This window comes from Esox lucius, chromosome 5, assembly GCF_011004845.1.
Source record: "Esox lucius isolate fEsoLuc1 chromosome 5, fEsoLuc1.pri, whole genome shotgun sequence".
In the NCBI taxonomy this organism is placed as follows: domain Eukaryota; kingdom Metazoa; phylum Chordata; class Actinopteri; order Esociformes; family Esocidae; genus Esox; species Esox lucius.
This window is the reverse complement of record NC_047573.1, coordinates 29,263,263-29,280,217: the sequence shown is the minus strand read 5'-3', so window position 1 is coordinate 29,280,217 and position 16,955 is coordinate 29,263,263.

The following is a 16,955-nucleotide window of genomic DNA, read 5'->3' as shown; positions in this document are numbered from 1 at the left end:
CCATATATTTTGGAAGTTGAGGGAGAACATTACACATTTGTCATGGGCAAAATAATAGGATAACTAGGCAATAATAAATAAAATGTAAATTAACCAGATAGTGGGACATTGACAGGCCTTTGGATAGTACATGAGGCTGTGTCAGTGCACCTTGATATGTGTTGTGCAATCAATACATAAAACAGTTACTTTACCTGGCATGCTGGTATGGAATGTAAATGCAATAGACTGTGATGGTAATTCCATGTATCGACACTCGGAGTAAGGAACACAGAGACAAAGTTCTCTTGGCACATTGTAACAGTTTAATTAACTATTATGCAAATATGAGGGACGCGTCAACCACTTACCAACATAATGGCTATGGGAAAATCAAAGTTGCACACATTAGTATAGGTTTTATCCTTTTTTAAATTGTTTTACTTTGTAATGTGTTTATGGATTAGTGTTTGTGAAGTTGAATGTAGTTTTGTGTGAATATTGTATATAGGATTTAGCAAATTTATGAACTGACTGTAGATGTACATTTTATTTTGCAATGTTTTTGTGAGCTGTGTGATCTTAGCTCGTGGGACTACGGATGGAAATTAGCCCTTGGCTATAATCCGGCATTTTTACATGCATGTACTCCATGTTTTGTTCATTAACATGCACTGTCCCAATCAAATAAAAGTAAAAAAATAATAATAATAATCGTCCGAGGAGTCTCTGACTCAATATAGCTCATTCAACCGTATATATCACATAGAAAAAGGGGTGTGGTAAGATGCTGCCATCTGTCCTGTGTCACAAAGGTTTTACCACAAGGGTGGGCTGTCCCCCCACCTTATCCTTCCTGCCATAATGTTTACTGTTGTGTTTACCTAAAGGGGCCAACTGACCTTACTTCCCCCCAAGGACCACATTCCTGAGGAACATTCCTTATCCCTTCTTTGTCTAGGCAGGAGAACATGGCCCAAATACCTGTTAATCCTCTGATATTATACAGACATGTGTGTCACAATCAAAGTAAAGATCTACATATCAGCCAAATGGAAAGACAGACATTTCTCAAATGCACCTTAGTTCAAAATTTTCATAACAAGACGCAGTCAGACTGGGATCAACTGTATACATTTACATTCATATAGATTTGACTTGTGCTTCATTTGATTAACTATTAATGAAATCTTATGACATTGCTTAATTTAGTGAACACATCAAAAACATTACATCTGATTTTATTGGTCAATCAAAGTAGTAATTATAGTCATTACATGTACGCAATCCCAGCAGAGGTGGGGGACTCGAGTCACATGACTTGTCTCGAGTCTGACTCTAGTCACAATTTTCAGGACTTGTGACTTGCTTGATTAAAGTATGAAAATGACTTGACTTGACTTTGACTTGAGAACAAGTTACTTGAGACTTGACTTGACTTGAAGTGGAAGACTCGACAATGACTTGAACTTATAATAAACAAACAGCAATAAAATTATTTTATCAGCACCACTAATCAGCGTATGTCCCTTTAACGCTGCACAATTCAAACCGCGCCAAACATGGCAGACAGTAACGTTAGTCGAGCTCCACAAATAGTATCTTGTGGATACAAGGAACTGGACCGTGTGAATAAAAAAAGATTTGCCAGATGCAAAAAATGCAACATCGTCAAATTTCATTCGTCATTATAAGAACCACAAGGAAAAGTAAGAAAGTAATCTCTTTATATTCAGTTACACTAAGATCTATAACGATTAAGTTACTAATGTAATGAATTAATCTTTTGTTTATCATAATTTGGCCTTGGTAGCATATTATGTTTGTTTTTTTTTCTTGTTAGAAATGTGACCATTATCATTACTGGATACTTCTGGTAAATAGATGTAAGGGAATTTGACTATAACAGTGGCATAGCCTGAATTTTAATGTTGATAGGGATCTTAAAATGGGCATGTATATTATTACACGTAGGCCATAATGTCTGTATTAAATGTGCGCATTTTCAAGTGTTTGTGGACTGCGTGTGAAAACTAAAAAGCATTGTGCTTACACCATAACAGTTAACTTTACTGCATGAAAGGCTAACATGGAGGGGCCGATGTGATTACTAGCACCTAAACATTTCGAAGAGGTTTATTTTTTTACTCATACAGACAAGAATAATTACAGCGTAATTACATATTAGGCAGTTTTTCAGTCACAATAATTAGTTTATAAGGTTGTTATTATTAGCCCTTATTACATGGATTGGCTGAATTCCAGTGCAGAATGCGTGTTATTTCTTGATAACAGACCGCTGCCATGAAAAACAGCGCGTTGCTATGGACGCAGCAGGATTCTAACCAAAAACGGAACGGACTATTTTCTTTAGAGGAAGCAATACAATTGTTTTTATATCAATAAATTCCTTTTTAAATCAATATTTTGTGTCAAATTATAGATTTATTTGGTAGGTAGCCATGTAATAAGCGGGATAAGGTATAGCGAGGCGGTTGTTATAGCGAATACAATCCCTTCAGGCTGATTCAAGATCCCTCCGCTTCGTCCCCCCCAAAAATTGTACCGCGCAGGAGAAAAATATTTGATTTTGAAATCGAGCTTCGCACCGAGCGCACGTCTGAAACAGAGGACAGTGTGTGTGTGTGTTCATCTCTTTAGTACTGTGACTTGACTTGACTTGAAACTTATAAGGACTCGACTTGACTTGCTTAGGGTGAACCCTTGACTTGACTTGCTTGATTTATCTGAACTGTGACTTGAGACTTGACTCGAGACTTGATGGTTTAGACTTGAGACTTGCTTGGACTTGACCATGTGTGACTTGTCCCCATCTCTGGCTTCTTGTGATGTGGCTGTTCATTACAGTTCTGCCATCGTGTCTTTTGTCATCTTTGCCTATTGTCAAAACAAGTTTGTGTCCTGCTGTATAAATTTTTTATATTCTTTGCTGCCAGGGGTGTATTCCAGAAAACTGGATTCATTAGAAGGTAGCATCTCACATCTTGATCCCACTGAGATTTATTGATAACACCAGCTAAATTCATGGCAATGACTTTGCTCACAGCAATAGTAGCGCAATTGCACTTATCCGCTTTTGAAAAACCCCGGGTTGCAATTCTACTGAACTGGTGTTATGATAGAAAAGTTAACATCTTCTAGAAGGCAGTTCTGCAAAAAAACAAAATATCCCAGATCATGTTTTTCTTTTTACAAATGTCTCTCCTGAAAAGTTGTGACATGCAACATGAGCCAAGGTTCCTGAATTATGTCACAAATCTTGTTGATGCAATAACTTTTAATGTCAGTGTACAGAATGTGGTAAATATGTTGTCAAGAAGGCAAGCCTCACGAACTATATTATCATTTACAGAGGGGAGAAATCACTCATGTGTCCAGTATCAGGCTTATTCATGAATGTGAAATTAGCACTGAGAATACATATGAGGGTGCACACAGGGGAGAAGTCACAGAAATACACTTACTCTAAAACAACAAACAATGTGGATAAACCGCACATTTGCCTTTTGTGTGAAAAACACTAAATGACCAGTGATCTTAAATATTAACAGCGGCCACCAAATAGAGAGATTATTTAAATGCCCTGGATGGGGAAAGTAATTCAAGACATCAACTAGATGAGTGTTATTTAATTTAAAGATTATTTAATTTGAAGATTCTATTCAATCAAAATCTTCATAATGATGAAACTTACAACAACACATTTAACCAGTTTTATTACTAGAACACCAGCAACGGTCCCACTTTACAATGTGTCCCACATTTTAATGTCATTATATTGGACAGTAATAACAGACAGATTGAAGTACAATATGGTGAATACAATGACACATGTTTTGTTGTTGATTGTTGAGTGAATGCCTGCATATAATTGACTTGTCTCCAGTACTGAAGTATACTAAACTAACCTCATGTAAAAAAATATTTTGAATAAAACAGCAAAAAACACATTCAGGGCTTTCCCTACAAAAAGGTCAACTGAATTCAACCTATTGCACAGAGAACTTAGAGATAGAAAGAAGAAACAAAGAAGACTCAAAAAAAATACTGAGAAGTCAAAGTAAACTCGTCCCTCCCCAGTTACATATCTCCCCCACCTGTTCCCCCTCCCCAGTTACATATCTCCCCCACCTTCCCCCCTCCCCAGTTACATATCTCCCCCACCTCTTCCCCCCTCCCCAGTTGCATATCTCCCCCACCTCTTCCCCCCTCCCCAGTTACATATCTCCCCCACCTCTTCCCCCTCCCCAGTTACATATCTCCCCCACCTCATCCCCCCTCCCCAGTTACATATCTCCCCCACCTCTTCCCCCCTCCCCAGTTACATATCTCCCCCACCTCTTCCCCCCTCCCCAGTTACATATCTCCCCCACCTCTTCCCCCTCCCCAGTTACATATCTCCCCCACCTCATCCCCCCTCCCCAGTTACATATCTCCCCCACCTCTTCCCCCCTCCCCAGTTACATATCTCCCCCACCTCTTCCCCCTCCCCAGTTACATATCTCCCCCACCTCTTCCCCCCTCCCCAGTTACATATCTCCCCCACCTCTTCCCCCTCCCCAGTTACATATCTCCCCCACCTCTTCCCCCTCCCCAGTTACATATCTCCCCCACCAATGCTAACTATTTTTCACTTGGTTTAATTGACTCTGTACATTCAAATAAACACCTATATCATACTGTACTTTATATTATCTGTAATTGCAAAATCAGTCTTTAGCCACAGTCAATTTCTCAGCATGGCTTCATTCAAGAACATCTAACAATACTTTGATATCAGTAGACTCATCTGAATAGGCTCTCACTGAATAGGTGTCAGTATCTTCACAGATCCATTATAAACATCTAACCCAGCATAGAGTGGCTGAGTGAATGTGGTCTGGACTCTGTGGAGGAGGGTCATTGTGTCAGAGATACTGTAGAAGAACAGAGTTCCTGCCCTGTGGTCCAGATACACTCCTACTCTGGAGGAGCAGGGGACAGGGATATCAGTTTTAATAGTATTGTGCCAGAAACAGCAGCTGGATGAACAGAAAATTAATCCCCAGGACTGATTATTACCACCAAAACAACACTCATGACCATCTCCTTTCCTGTTGATCCCTTCATATGAGACAGCTACACCAACCCTTACCCCACTCCACTCTACCTCCCAGTAACAGACTCCAGACAGACCCTCTCTACACAACACCTGGTTATAGGAGGTAAATCTGTCAGGATGGTCAGGATAGGACTGGACCTTATTATTCCATGTCAGCTTTCTGTTCCCCTCAGACAGACACAGGTTCTGATTTGTTGTGTTTTGATCCAATGTCAGCTGGCAGGAATCTAAAATAAATAAATAATAATAATGTTAGTGACTGTGTGTGCTAGTGGGTTTATACATTGTGTTTGTTTATTTAGTTTGTGAATGATATTTGTATATTTGTGGGCTGTGATATGTGGGTATCTAATTCTGTGTCTGTGATTTTATTTACTCACATGTTACAACATCCTCTCTGGTCTTTGGCTCAGCAGGATATTCAATCTGAACTGTAGTCACTATGGAAACAGACACACACATCACAAGTCCAGATTATTCATGTTCACTAATCTACATCTGGTTAACAATCGTAAACACCTTGTTAATTCAAACACTGTCAGCTGTATTAGACAAATAGTATGTATGCAAATGTGCTTAAAATATAACCTGTATTGTGGCCTTTTTATGGGTTACTAGGCAGTTAAAAATTGATAGGCTACAGTATACATAAAAGAAAAGTTGAATTGAAACATTCACAGCAAGTGGAATTGCATTAATCAGCCTGCAACTTAAAGAAGGTAAGATTATGACATATTTATATATATATATATTTCCTTAAGAAAAGGTGTGCTTGACTCAGCAAACTTCATGCAAGCAAGCAAGTTTATTTATATAGCACAATTCATACAGAGAAGCAATTCAATGGTCTTTACAAAGAAAAAGTGTCACGCCCTGCGCATCCACCTCCTCAGAGTCCGGGCCAGGCTTTCTCTCTCTCCTGTCTGTCCATCTATGTGGGGCTTTCCCCCACTGCCCCTCAAGTCTCCACACCTGCTATTCATCAACCATGCCTATATATACCCTGGTTTCCGTCTTTCCGGCACTAGATCGTTGTTATCACTTCTAGATAATCACTACTAGATAGTAATAGTTTAAGCACCCAGTTTATTTGTTCCTTCCAACTAACCCTGTTTATTCCCTGTTACCAAGATCCACCTACACCTGCCCACCTGTCAGCCACCAGCTCTGCCTACCAGCTGTCCTGTCTGCCTCGCCCTACCTACCCACCTACCTGCCTACCTGCCCAGCCCCAACCCCTCCGGCCTGGCCTCGGTCCTTCCATCCAGCCACCATTAAAACACCCTTTTTGTTTCTCTGATTCTGTCTGGTGTCTTGCACTTGGAGCCACTTGCGGCTCCCCCCGTAACAAAAAGAAAAATATAAAAATACAATAGTATAAAAACAAATACTGAAATGAAAAGAACATCATAATAATAAAACATAGAATAAGAAAATATAAATAGAATAAAAGCATAGGAAGCTATAAAAGCTGTAAGGCTGAAAAGTGTGGCTAAGTTTAAGTGCTCAGTCATAGTCGTGTGAAAATAGTGTTTTTAACCTGGATTTTAAAGAAAATACGTTTGGAACACGTCTAAGATCTTCTGGTAGTTTATTCCAGGTGTGTGCAGCATAACTGCTAAACACGGCTTCCTCATGTTTTGTTTGGACTCTGGGCTCTACTAGCTGACCTGTGTTCATGGGTCTAAGAGCCCTGCTCAGTTTTTTATTCTTCAAACATATCAGGAATGTGTTCGAGGCCTAAACCATTCAGTGATATATGAACTAAAAGCACCACTTTAAAATCTATTCTGTAACTTTACTGGAAGCCAGTGCAAAGATTTAAGAACCGGAGTGGTGTGCTCTGTTTTCTTGGTCCTGGTTAACATTCTAGCAGCAGCATTCCAAAAGAGCTGCAGTTGTTTTACAGTCTTTTTGGGGAGTCCAGTTAAGAGGCCAATACAGTAGTCAACCCTACTAGGTTTAATTGTAGACAATTTTGGTTCATCCAGGTATTTATGTGCTCTATACAGTGACACAGAGAGTCTATTGAGCTGTTGTCATACGGTTTGTGAGCAATATATATTTGAGTATCATCGGCATAGCTATGGTAGTTAATGTCGTTGTTCTGTAGAATTTGGCCAGAGGTAGCATATAGAGTTTGAACAGAAGCGGTCCGAGAACTGATCCCTGGGGAACACCACATATCATAGTCACCCTATCAGATTCATGATTACCAATGGTGACAAAGTAACTCAGGCCATCTAGATAAGATCTGAACCAATTAAGGACTGTCCCTTACATGTCAGTAATTGGACATGCATTTTATTTTAGGTCAATTTGTTACAATCTGTATTTTTATTATACAGTTCAGGTAACACATCAATTAGTAATAATGGTATCTGAAAATGAACTATGCCTGAAACCCAATGGTGCTGTCCAACTCTGGTACCAATGGTAATGTATCGGGTTACTCTGGCAAGGACTCCTAAGTCTTGAATATGTCAATTGGTAGAGCACTGTGCCAATAACGCAAACATTGTTGTTGGGATTCACTTGGGGAAACAGGACAAGGAGAATGACTAAAATCTAGACCATTTCATATTATGTTACCTATGCATGTCCTTTCACACCCATAATGCCAAAAGGCTGCCATGTCATTGCAAGTTCACTTGGAGTTGTAAAATGGTTGTTAATTACATTATACAAATGTTATGTTCAAATGTTATATTATTAAATATTTTGTTTAATTTGGCCAACATTTCATCCCAAAAAGAATGTGTGAATAAACGTTCTGGCGAAACACACACAAAAATATAATATAAAATATATTAACTTGAATTTGTATTTTAAAGAGGAACACATCATATCTGTTTGAATACTGAGGAAGACTCAGACTTAGACACATACAGTTAAGCCCAAAAGTATTCATACCCATGCCAAATTTTGAGCCATAGTGAATTTTATTTGACCAATAGGATTTTTCTGGCTCGAAATGACATAAACAAGTGACAAAACACGGTAAGACATTGTACTGGAGATACAAATGAAGAACTATTTCTGTATTTTTTACGAAAAATGCCATGTCCAACATTATTCATACCCCTTGAAATTGTTGCAAAATTTTGAGAAAATGCAAGTTTCTATACCATTTAAAATGGTCTAATTCTAATCACAGGATTAGTACAGGATTACAGGATTGTCACACAGTTTCTCTCTGGTTAGCCACCAACAATACCAATTACATTATACTCAAATTCAATGAATATGGGAGCAAATGCATAAGCTAGGCTACTTGAAAAATAGGTAAATGCATTAGGAATGCAAGGTGTCTAGAGATGGCGTCTTTGGACCAATGCAGCTTCTGCAGTAATGCAGTCGATGTATCGGTCTGTCATGGTGAAGAAAGAGCTGAGCCGCAAGGCCGTAGCTCTCGATTTACCAGTCAATCTACGTTCCTACTCTCACCTATGGTCATGAGCTTTGGGTCATGACCGAAAGGACAAGATCCCGGATACAGGCGGCCGAAATGAGCTTTCTTCGCAGGGTGGCCGGGCGATCCCTTAGAGATAGGGTGAGAAGCTTGGTCACCCAGGAGGAGCTCAGAGAAGAGCCGCTGCTCCTCCACATCGAGAGGGGTCAGCTGAGGTGGCTTGGGCATCTGTTTCGGATGCCTCCGGAACGCCTTCCTGGGAAGGTGTTCCGGTCCCGTCCCACCAGGAGGAGACCCCGGGGAAGACCTAGGACACGCTGGAGGGACTATGTCTCCCGGCTGGCCTGGGAATGCCTCGGTGTCCCCCCAGAAGAGCTAGAGGAAGTGTCTGGGGAGAGGGAAGTCTGGGCATCCCTGCTTAGACTGCTGCCCCCGCGACCCGGCCCCAGATAAGCGGAAGAAGATGGATGGACGGAAAGGAGACCATTAAATGTCATTTTGTGGAATAAGGAGAAGGATTGTGCCAAAAATCTAGTTAGAGTTAGAGACAAGAAGGAAACAGCAAATTTGGTCAAGAGAGGGAGATATAGAGAACATGAGAAGGAATGGGAAAAGCACAGAAAACAATGGTGTAAATTAGCAGTGTGGTGTCAGGGTGTAGACCATTTGAACAAAGAGAAAAAGGAACAGAAAGTTAAGGAGGAGAAAAAGGGAGGAGAGATAGAACCCCCAGCATATGAAGATGACCCAGGAGCGAGAAGGGGAGACAACTAGGAGAGGATAAACAGGATGAGATTACAGGGGCCAGAAAGAAAAGGTCAGGCCGTACTAAAGGCAGGTTAGGTGAGGACTCAAAGTCGGGGTCGGACGATGGTGACACAGTGAGAAGGACAAAAAATAGGCAGAAAAAAGGAAATTCACATAGAGGACGGGTGTTACTCACGGGGAAAGCAGTAGGGAGATGGACTGACTCAGACGAAGACCCCGACGCAGACAGTAGTGGAGATGGGAGTAAGGGAGACGTAGATGTATACCCTCTGCAGCGTTCGCCCCCCCCAGAACAAAAAATACACCATGACGCATTAGAATGGATTCAAAGGACTCAAAATAAAATGTATACACGGTCACAAGCAGGGGAAGGTAGTTGTGCTGGGTTTCAGCTGCCTCTCTTTAGAGTGGGAGGCGGCGAACCGCGATATAAACCATTGGGGCTGGGAGAGGTACAGGCACTGGTAGATAAATTACCCCCGATGGGAGAGGGAGGTGGACTATGGTTGTCACAATTTGATAAACTCACAGCTGGTCAAATGTTGGCATTGGGGGACTGGAGGGCAGTAGCCGCCCGAGCCATGTCCGCCCAGGCTATGACTGAGATAGAAAAAGGGGCCGCCACTAGGCGGAACCCTGACGTCACCCCTTTCGGTCAGGTGGTCGGACACATAGACGCAGCCTTGAGGGAACGATTCCCCTTGCTGGCTGGGGCCCCGGTACCTAAGAAACTGGGAAAAAGATCAACACCCTAGACAGAATCTGGAAGAATGCAAAGAAAGGGAGGTCTGCAGCAGGAGTGGTTTAGAAGGGCGGGCTTAGAGGGACCTCCAGAGAAAATAAAAGAGGCAATGATGGCAAATCCTGACTTGCCGGGTAGTGAATCACACGTATGGGAAAGACATGTAGTGCATCATTTACAGAGGGCTAAAGACGAGGAGACAGAGAAAGACAAACAGATACAGGGACTGAAAAAGAAGTTGTTGCGCTTACAGCTACGGGAGGCCAAAGTAAAGCCAAACAAGTGTAAAAAGAAACGTAAGCAGATGGCGGCCCTAGGCTTGGGAGAACCTGACACACCCGACTTATACCCTGTTCCCACATGGGCACCCCAACCTCACGGTGGCCGGGGGGCATTCACCGCGCCCTATCGACCAGGGACTCCGAGGGGAGGTTATGGTAGGGGGAGGGGGCGGGGTAGAGGCAGAGGGGCTCCAGGAGCCCAAGTCCCATACGGAGCCTGCTTTACGTGTGGTGACCCGAACCACTGGTCCAGAGAGTGCCCACAGAACACTGCAAAGGGCAGAGGATACCCAAACCAAGGGGCAGCTCCAGTTCCCAACCCACACGCCGTCCCACCACCTAGTGCACCTGGACAATACCCACTCTCTTATGAGGGAGGGTGGGACCAGGAATGACGGTCTACAGGGGGGGGAGGGGACAGCGGGGGAAGGGCAGACCCTATGCTGTCCCTGAATATCGACGGGAAGGACTTAACTTATTGGGGAGAGACTTGTTGATAAAACTGGGGGCTAATATCTTATGTTCTCCAGATGGACTCACTGTCACGTTACCAGATGGGACATCGGCGGTGTGCGGACCTGAAACCACACGTAAAGGGCAGTACCTGGTACAACCGGTGAAGGGTGAAATAGCAGAGATATACTGGGGACTATTGACACCGGAAAAGCCGGACAAACAGGGTATTTTGTCCCAGTACTTCAAATGGAGGCCGTGGATCTCCCTCCTCGAGCCGTACTTTCCTCCGCCAGACCCCCCACATGTAACCCTATTTTATGATCGGCAGGGCGATGAGGTGTATAGAGAGGGGTTTGGGGATGTAGTGTATGGGGACACGTGGCAGGTCGGGTCTAAATTCATATATGTAGGCCCTGAAGGGGTAGCGGCAGATGTACAGTTGACAGAGGAGCAGGATCAGTGGTACATGATGGCGGAGGAGTCCGTCCCGCATGTGTCACTGGCCCTGCATCCTAAACACCAAGCAAAAGACCTGGGGCCCATGGTTAAAAGGGCAGTCGAATGTGCTGATTGGACACTCACTCAGGCGCCAAACGTATGGTACTCAGCCAGCTGTAAGACGTATCGTTTAGAGGCACCAGGGCACTCACTAATTTGACCCCTGATCAAAAATGGTTCACCTGCATTGACTTGGCTAATGCTTTTTTCTGTCTCCCACTAGCAGAGGAACTTTGTGATATTTTTTCTTTCACACATAGGGGTCGACAATGGCGATACATGAGACTACCACAGGGGTTTGCGCTTTCCCCTGGTATATTCAACCAGGCACTGAGAGAAGCGCTGCAGGGGTAACTTTGGTCCAGTACGTAGACGACCTGCTGCTGGCGGCCCCGACGGTGGCCGGGGAGAGAAAGATTTAGTATGTCTGTCTTTTGAGAAACAGGACACAGGTTAGCGACACACACACATAGTCTGACAGACAAGACAGAAACCAGAAGGGGGCAAGAAGATGTTTGCATTATCCTTATAAGGCATAGAACTGGTATTGGGCCAATGGCACACTTCCTTTGCTAACTTGACGCCTCTATCTTTTGGGCATAGTTGAAGTATAAAATGATGTTTTTTATTTCTAAATATATATATATATATATATATATATATATATATATATATATATATATATATATTTATTTTTTGATCCTTAGACATTGTGCGGCGTCACTTGTCTCTGGAAGCTTCTGTAATAAATGGATATACGATGCTATAATTGACCTGACTCCTGATGTTTTATTCTCCTTTCCAACAAACCAACTCGGGGAAGTGTTGACTTCAACATTCGTTACCGTACTTAAGTAACTTTTTAGCGTATCTGTACTTTACTTGAGTTTCATTGTTTTGTGCGATTTTTTACTTTGACTCAACTACATTTCGAAGTGGAAAACCTTACTTTTCACTCCACTACTTTCCTAAAACCTGTTGTTTCTTTCTACGTTCCTTTCCCCAACATACATGCGTGACCCGTGACAGGTCCAAATAAGTGCACGTGTTCCGCAAGTGTACCAATCAGAACACATCGTTGTTTCGTGCAGTTTGGGCGAGCGCTGCTGCTGGCTGCGACTGCGCTTTACTGTCTGGCTGCTACCTGCCTGTCTCGTTTATAGCCAGCGCAATAATGGAAGAAGCGCCAGACATTGAAATTGAGCATCCATGGCCATATTTAAGCGAACTATTTGAAGTAGTGGAAAGGAAGAACGAATCGTTAATTTTTAAGTGCCATCTCTGTCTGCCTCAGAAGCATACAATTTCCTCTTTCAAGAATTCGCCGTCCAATCTAAAGAAACACATAGGTAAGTAATTTATTATTGAAATTGAAATGATTTAAAGGCTAATATAACAGTTACCTGTCGTTTTAACCAACTGGATATAATACGCTCATACATTGTGTTAATAATAAAAGTGGACATCAGTTGCAGTGTGCAAGGTTAAGCTAGGAAACTGCAGACTATAACGTTAGCAAAGCTCATTAACACCAGGCACTTGGCTAGAAATACCGTAACGTTACCCCCTAAAAATGCCATTTACTTGTCAAGCTCGTTCATAGAATGTGTAGTGTGTCTAAAGAAATAATAGAAAATAAATTTAATGTAAAATGATGAAAATGCATTTAGGCCGATGCATTTTTCTGACATTTAGGCTTCTATTTGACTAGGTTTACATGCAAGTATGATTGATACTTGAACAGTAGTCTGCGATTGATGTAGGCTAGCTAGTTACTCAGTCTTCTCAGCAGCCTACTTGGTACATGCAAAAAAACATGAAATGTGCACTTCAATTATGAAATTTAGATATATTGCTGTGAAGATATGATGTTCATGATGTGTTTTTCCCCCTTTCTTTCCAGAGAAAGCATTCAAGTCACTTGGAAAGATACAATGCCCTGACAGCCCCTTGAAAAAGAAAAGCTGAAAACCCATTTCCCTCCACTTCCAGACAACTGAAATTACGAGAAACGAAGATTGTGAATCAAACAAAGGTAGACAATGTAGTCATACATTTTGTAGTTCAGAGTCTTCAACCATTTACTGTGGTAGAACAGCCTGCGTTTCATGCTTTAGTGCAAGAGCTACAGCCTAATTCACATGTGATGTCCAGAACTACATTGCGCCGGAAAAATGAAGAGAAATCTTAAACAAGCAATGTCCTCCATTGAATTTATTGCCACAACGACTGACAGTTGGAGTGCAAGAAGGAGAGGATTTCTCGGGGTCACTGCCCACTGGGTGGATCCAGATTCATTGAAGAGGTGCTCTGTGGCACTTGCTTGCCGGCGGATTAAAGGGCCACACACTTTTGATGTGTTGGGCAGTGCATTGAACAACATCCATTCTGAATTTGGCGTAGAGAAAAAAATAGTTAGAACCACCACAGACAATGGGTCCAATTTCATAAAGGCATTTAGAGAATATGGAAAACAACAACAAGATGAGAACAATAGCTGTGCCTCCAGTGAGACTGAAGAAGATGCTTGCAGTGATGACGAACAGGAAGAGGAAGGTGTTGATGTTGACTTCATTGAGGTAACACCGATCTTAATGGAAGATGAGGGCTTACAATTTCAGCCTCCAAAGCATCATCGCTGTGCATGTCCCCTATTAAACCTTGTTGTCACAGTTGATGCAGCCAATTCCATGACTCCTATAAAAGACTGTCACGATCAGCTTTTGTGAAATGCAGTGGCTTATGGAACAAGACATCTCGATCCTCCACTGCTTCAGACATCATAGAAGAAACATGCAAAATACAACTGATCTGGCCAAATGACACACGATGGAACTCATTGTTTCTCTCTGTTGAAAGAATCGTGAGAATAATCAAAGATGAAGGAGAAGGGGCCCTGAGAACTGCATGCACTGCACTGAAGTTGCCAATGTAAGTGTAACTTATTTTAATATACCTTTCATTCCAGTATGTAATATTGTTTAACTATTCAGTTGCTTTAAGTAAGGGGAAATGGAGGATAATTATAGTCCGAGCAGCGTCACCACTCAACACACACACACACAATCACTCACTCTCTCAGAGACACACACACACACACACACACACACACACACACACACACACACACACACTCTCACAGACAGACAGACACACACACACAATCACTCACTCTCTCACACACACACACACACACACAAGACGTAAGTGTTCTTTATGTTTGTTAGGTTGAGTTCAGTTGAAATTTCCTTTCTGGAGGAATTTGCCAGAACCATGGGTCCTCTCGCCAAAGCCCTCAACATTCTTCAAGCTGAGACGGACGTTCAGATGGGATGGCTTCTGCCAACTCTGACGCTCCTCATCAATAAGCTTGAACGAATCCACATAAATTCCAGGTAGAGATTACCCCCCCCCCATGTTATTAAGGTGTATTCCTTATCATATCCAATTTAACTCCATTTAAACTTCATATAGCATACGTGTAGGAAGTTAATGTGTGCCATTAGTAAAATGATTAAAAAGAGGCCTTTATGAACACATATTGACCAAGAACACAATAGATGTAAGACCGTCAAATCATATTTAACAATGAAGTATTGGGATGCTTGTTGTTATTGTCATTGTCTCAGTATAAATGCACACTGTAAATGTTGTGGAATTCTACTGCATCAGTTTCTCTCCCCCACCTCTAATTCCAGTACTGCAAACCTTTGGTGGATGCAGTCCTAGAGGGACTAGAGGGACTAGAGAAGCGCTTTAAAGATATGATGGCAGAACCAGAGTTTATTGCTGCTGCCATCCTGCTCCCAAAATGTAAAACAACGTGGACATCTAATGAGAACCTATTAAACCTATCTATGTATGTACATATGTTTTTGTTGCATTTTTATTTCAGATGTCATGCACTTAGTTCACAAAACAGAAGTAAACAAAAAAACTAAACAAGCACATTTATATCAGTTTATTTAGTTAAAAGGGTGGGGGTGGTGGTTGTGACCTGGTTTCATATACAGGTGCTGGTCATAAAATTTGAATATCATCAGAAAATTGATTTATTTCAGTAATTCCATTCAGAAAGTGAAACTTGTACAATGTATACATTCATTCCACACAGACTGATATATTTCAAGTGTTTATTTCTTTTAATTTTGATGATTATAACTGACAACTAATGAAAACCCCAAATTCAGTATCTCAGAAAATTTGAATATTGTGAAAAGGTTCAATATTGAAGACACCTGGTGCCACACTCTAATCAGCTAATTAACTCAAAAAACCTGCAAAGGTCTTTAAATGGTCACTCAGTGTAGTTCTGTAGGCAACACAATCATGGGGAAGACTGCTGACTTCACAGCTGTCCAAAAGATGACCATTGACACCTTGCACAAGGAGGGCAAGACACAAAGGGTCAATGCTAAAGAGACTGGCTGTTCACAGAGCTCTGTGTCCAAGCACATTAATAGAGAGGCGAAGGGAAGGAAAAGATGTGGTTGAAAAAAGTGTACAAGCAATAGGGATAACCGCACCCTGGAGAGGATTGTGAAACAAAACCCATTCAAAAATGTGGGGGAGATTCACAAAGAGTGGACTGCAGCTGGAGTCAGTGCTTCAAGAACCACCACGCACAGACGTATGCAAGACATGGGTTTCAGCTGTCGCATTCCTTGTGTCAAGCCACTCTTGAACAAGACACAGCGTCAGAAGCGTCTCGCCTGGGAGAGGACTGGACTGCTGCTGAGTGGTCCAAAGTTATGTTCTCTGATGAAAGTACATTTTGCATTTCCTTTGGAAATCAAGGTCCCAGAGTCTGGAGGAAGAGAGGAGAGGCACAGAATCCACGTTGCTTGAAGTCCAGTGTAAAGTTTCCACAGTCAGTGATGGTTTGGGGTGCCATGTCATCTGCTGGTGTTGGTCCACTGTGTTTTCTGAGGTCCAAGGTCAACGCAGCCATCTACCAGGAAGTTTTAGACCACTTCATGCTTCCTGCTGCTGACCAACTTTATGGAGATGCAGATTTCCTTTTCCTACAGGACTTGGCACCTGTACACAGTGCCAAAGCTACCAGTACCTGGTTTAAGGACCATGGTATCCCTGTTCTTAATTGGCCAGCAAACATGCCTGACCTTAACCATATAGAAAATCTATGGGGTATTGTGAAGAGGAAGATGCGATACCCCAGACCCAACAATGCAGAAGAGCTGAAGGCCACTATCGGAGCAACTTGGGCTCTCATAACACCTGAGCAGTGCCACAGACTGATCGACTCCATGCCACGCCACATTGCTGAAGTAATTCAGACAAAAGGAGCCCCAACTAAGTATTGAGTGCTGTACATGCTCATACTTTTCATGTTCATACTTTTCAGTTGGCCAACATTTCTAAAAATCATTTTTTTTTGTTGGTCTTAAGTAATATTCTAATTTTCTGAGATACTGAATTTGGGATTTTCATTAGTTGTCGGTTATAATCATCAAAATTAAAAGAAATAAACCCTTGAAATATATCAGTCTATGTGGAATGAATGTATACATTATACAAGTTTCCCTTTTTGAATGGAATTACTGAAATAAATCAACTTTTTGATGATATTCTAATTTTATGACCAGCAACCGTATATGCCTTAAAGGCAAGTTTGATGTAGATGGACCCATAACCTTATTGTTCAAGGTACTACATGCTGTTCATGTTGTTCAGGAA